Genomic DNA, 5251 nt, shown 5'->3' on the forward strand with positions numbered 1-5251 from the left:
ACATTGCAGCTTTAAAAGCGACCTGCTTCAAATTTTACACGATTAACCTAAATTATTTCATCAGTGTGGGTGATAAATAGGGATGTGAATCTTAGAGCAACTCATGATTTGATTCGATTCCGATTCTTGGGGTGCCGATTCGATTCAGAATCGATTCTCGATTCTCAATTTAAATCGATTAACAATCAGTATTAACAAAGAGTGTCAGCTCCAGGATGAACTACTTTGTTGTACAAGTTAGTTAAAGCTATGGGACATTTTTATTTGACTTTAAACTGGTCGTGCTCCAAAAATGCTAATTTACAAGGTAAACTAAAGTGATTCTAAAACTGTAAACAGAAACAATCTTTTGACCAAAAGGCAACATTTATTTTTGCTTACCTTGTAAAATATAACAAATCTGTAGTTACCTAACAGTAGCTTTGAAAGTAATACAGTCAAATACTTTTAAAGTATGTGTAGAAACAAGTTACATGAGTAATCCTGAGTACTCATTTATCAACTTAGAAAATAAATATGAGAATATCTCAAATTTCTGAGTATGGAAAAAATTACATTCAAGTGCCCTCTTATCAGCAGATTCAAACATAAATCATCTCAATTTATGGGACCACAAAAGTAAACGGAGTACTGACTCTCCTATCAAAAATCAAAAAAGTGCATCTCAAACCTGTAACATGCCAAATATTTGAGTTCTTGGAATCGATTCTGAATCTTTATAAATAAGAATCCCGATTCAGACTTGAATCGATTCTTTTTCAGCACTTCTAGTGATAAAATATATTTTTACAATTAAAGAAGGCACCTTTCTATGGCTTTAATTAGGATTGCATAATCTCGAGAAACTACTTTTTAGATTGTTGCTAAAGTTTGCTGAAACGGGCTGTAAATAGAACAGGGGGGGGGGGGGGGGGTTGGCAAGTGTTTAAACAAAAACACAACCTGCCTGTTGCACGGCAGGAGAACTGGCAACAGCATCGGACTACCCTGCAACACATCCCACTCACCGGGGTGAGGGGGAGGCCAAAGGGCCGGCATGATACGGAGCAGAAAAGACAGCAGTGCATTTGCGTGCATGTTTACCCAACACAAAGAGTCGATATTGAATAATAATAAAATAAAATGATGTCCCTAAAGCACGTAGATGCTGTGTATCTAAGGGTGTTTTTGTCCCACATAAGCAGGGCATACATCTCTGGCTCATTCTCGAATTGCGCAGCAGATGTCCTAATCCAGAATAATTCACATTGCTCGAGCCCTGCATTTTTGCCCCCACCCACAACCTCTTCCGTGCACACGCAACACACAAGAGAAAACAAGCTGCCTACACACACACACACACACACACAGATGCGGGTTTCAGCCCGAGTAATTCAGATTAAATCCATTTCTCAGAGGTCCCCACCCAGCCCCCACCCACCACCCCTACTCCCTCCACTAGGCAGCTCTTGTCCAGGGCAGCCTGGGCACAGAGGGCCGTGCAGGGGGTTTATCATCCGCTGCCACAGCTGGAGGGGGAGAGATGGAGATAGATGGGATGGATCAAAAAGAGAGGCGGGGTGAGGGAGTGTGGACATGGCCATGCAGGCAGCAAAGATGCAAAGAGAGGATGCTGATAGAAAAGAGGTGGAGGTAAAGAAAATTATTACACAAGACGAGCACAGGGACGGGATTCAGCGAGCGAAACCTTGAGCAGCATACAACCAGGCGGAGGAGGAAATGTGGAGCAGAGGGGGAAGCAAGCCAGATAGAGACAGAGTTGTTGGGTCACCCCATTTTAGTATTCACATTTCACAATAGCTCGTGTTCTCCCCGAGGCTCATTGTCCACTCACTGTGGGCTTTTGTAAAAAGGCTCGGCACTCTCTTACGGCACAGCAGCTCCCACTCGCAAGCACAGAAAGAAGCCGTGGTGCATGTGGGTGAGGCCGAGAGGCTGAGCGGAGAAGAGGAAAATTATTCCACGATACACACATCAAAGCCTCTGGAGGGCAACGGTCATCCTGTTGAGTACTATAGTGGAATATATCAGTGAGGTAAAAGAGCGAGGAGAAGACTCGTATGTGGTTTTGGGTCAGTGCTTCTTTTTAATCCACTCCTCTTCTTGTTCTACAAATATAGATAGTAAAATATTTCACTACCAGCCAGGTAGAAACCAACAGAAACAGCTAGATGTCCTTCAGCGCATGCACCTATAGCCAGGCTGATGAGATGCTTGATCCTGGCCAGATCAGTAGCATCATCCCTTCTCCAGATGTGCCACGTAGGAGCAGAGAGCTTAGAGGTCCAGCAGATCAACCCTGCACAGCAGATGCTGGAGGCAAGTGAAAACGTGTGGATGATATCCACCTCCCCTCGCAGCTACGTGGCTACGGTTTCATTCCTGCCAGAGATGGAAGAGGTGGGCGAAGGAAAGGCCAAGCGTACCCGATCCAAGAAAGCGCTGGGGAAGGAATCCTTTGATCTGGGTCTACAATATGAAAGCTTTAAAAATGAAAAGTGAGCTGGTGAGTTACAGGTGGATCCAATAAAGCGGAGAAGCAATGAATCCAAGCTTACTGCTGTGTTGACTACAGTCAAAGGTACTGTTGAGATGAGAGGGGAAAATAAACTTTTGTCTACAAAATACACCCCAAACCCAAACAAACCACATAGCCCCAAGGCCAGCAGATGCATGCCAAACATTTAGACACTCCCCTCACAGATCATGTGACACAACTCTTTGCCTCTATGCGACATAAAGACTCACTGGAGCCACTTCTGTTTACCTTTAATGCACACATTCGCCTCCATCCCCTCACTCAGACCCCCACCCGTCATCTATCCGGTCCCATGACCAGCCCGGCCCTCGGGCCATCTCCACCAGCCCAATGCTTCTTCATGTTCTGCTTCGCCCGCCCGCTTCTGCTCACACAACCCGTCTGTCCCCCCCGCAGATGCTAGAACAATATCGCAGTGTGCTTTTGGCCCAAGGTGTGGGAGGGCTGCACCAAGTGTCTCCCTGCATCCTAACAATGCTAAAAGAGCTGGGGGGGTGTCACAAGTAGGGTTCTCAGTAAGGAATTCTCCCTCTGGCTCCGACGCTACCCATTCCCCCTGACCTGTGGCCCCTAATAAACATCCCATCTATCTGCCAGGCCGCATCTGGGGCGTCTCTGCAATCATTGGCATTTGTCAGAGCTAATTTCACGGGTGAAAATGACTTCATGGTGCTGAATATGTCAGAACTTCCTTTCTGAGAATCAAACGTGGTGTGCTGATCTGACACCCCAGATGGAATATATTCAATAATCTAACATCTAACATGCGCTGTCTGAATCTATTTGAATATGCATGATGAAAACTGAACAAATTAGGTTTAAAAATGCCTAAATTGAAAAAGACGTTTCAGCAAATCCACCATCTGCTTTTGCCCCATCGTAACCCCTTACCGACGAGCAGTGTGGGGAGCTATCTAAGCACAAGACAGCATGGAACAAATTAAGGACAACAAGCCCCTTCTTTAAGGATACCCACATTTACTATAGCTGTCTGAGTGTACCAAGGATAATTGAGTTAGCTTTAACAAATGCAGCAGAGGCCTGACTAACATCAGGAATGAGTGACTAGAACAAGACATTGCCTCATAACGCCATAATTCCCCTTTAATGTGCTGCTTCACAATGCAGGCGAGTTTAGAGGGCTGCTTAATCTGTTCCAGTCTAGTATACACCATGGAGCTTCTGATTTTATTCAACATGTAGCATTCATTTAAATGAAGCAGCACAAAAAATAAGAGCTTTTTAAAAGATAAAAGAAGAAAATGTGAACCCTCCTGGGTTCTGCAGGAGGAAATGGTTAGCAACGCGGCATCTGGGGTCCTTGTTACTAGGGAAAAGGCCACACCAAGCCTCTAATCCACTCCTACAGGCCTCCTTACCAATTAGAGATGTGTACAAGTTGGTGGACGACTTTAAGTCATTCTGATTAGCGATTGCGTGTACAAAGGAAGGACCTAAATGTAGTGGTGAAATCCTCTTCGCTCACAAATTAGAGTCAAATTGGGCCCCGTTCCTAATTCTCCTGACAGCTCAGACCAGTTTCAGAATGGGGTCGAGATATGGAGATGCCTTATGAGCAGCAAAGAATTAAAATAAATGATCTTCACCAAACCGCACAGGCGAATCTGCCATGTTTGTTTTCATGACGAAGACAGCTCATTAGAAATGTCTACACTGCAGTAACGTTAATAAAGCGATAAAAAAAGATCTTGTGCCTATCAGTGAAGACATGCTCCAAATGCAAATCTGGCTGGAGCCTTTAAGCAGAATGCGGATACCGTTGTGGCTTGGTACCCCTTTGGGTTAAGGTAACTGCATAATCTTTGCATGAAAATATATTAAAGAAATCAGAGCTACAAATCTAGAAATAATGAAGACCGATTCAGGTTCCAACCCTTCCAAGGGTCGCCTCTGGGCAAGCAAGCTTTCAGCCACCATGCAGCATGATTTACTCTCCTCCTCTCGTTCAGCCTTGCAAGTGACACCGTCTATGGATTTTGGGGGGTCATTCTAGCACAATGCCTCTAATTTAGCTCCCTAAAGGGAGGAGGAGGTGGTGGCTGTGGAGGAAGAACGGCACCAGAGGTCATCCATGACTGCAAGGCAGCAGAGTTCGCATGAGAGGTGGGGGGTTGGGTAGGGGTGCGGCTCCCCAAAGGCTGTCAGGGTCAAACCGATGCTATCATGTGACCTCTGGCAAGCTAGCAATCATAAATGATGCCAAAACTGTTAAATACAGGAGTCAACAATCCAACTGTTGTTTGAGATCAATAGTGCATTTTGAAAGGAGAGTCAGCTTAATGGGTTCAAACACCAAAAGGAAAAAAATAAATGATTAATCCTAACACAATACACTTGTGATTTTCTATTTTATTGCATAAAGGTCTTATCAACACAATCTTAGCACTGGTACATTTGGTGCTGGTACCATGATGGTCTGATTCAGTGTGTGTGGGTGGATCAAATGCAAGTTATTTATTAAGTGTACTTCTTTTATAGAGGGATTGTCAAATGTCTTAGAATTCAGTGTGGGTTGGCATTTTAGTGGAAAAGTATTATTCTTGTGAGTACTAACCGTTTCTGTTCATGAAAAAAGGGATCCGAGTCAGGCAATCACGTATAAATATGAAAAAAATATTCGTTCAGTCATCAATTTAAAATGACTACAAACAGAAGCAAAGAAACCAGAAAGCAAGCCAACATAGCCAGACT

The 5251-nt window shown here is 44.2% G+C and overlaps 1 protein-coding gene across 2 annotated transcripts in view; it reads right to left on the reverse strand.

Annotated features, from left to right (window-relative positions):
• zbtb10 (zinc finger and BTB domain containing 10) overlaps nt 1–5251 on the reverse strand; it is a 29438-nt gene that overhangs the window by 22856 nt on the left and 1331 nt on the right. The window lies entirely within an intron of this gene.

Source organism: Nothobranchius furzeri, chromosome 19 (assembly GCF_043380555.1).
Source record: "Nothobranchius furzeri strain GRZ-AD chromosome 19, NfurGRZ-RIMD1, whole genome shotgun sequence".
In the NCBI taxonomy this organism is placed as follows: domain Eukaryota; kingdom Metazoa; phylum Chordata; class Actinopteri; order Cyprinodontiformes; family Nothobranchiidae; genus Nothobranchius; species Nothobranchius furzeri.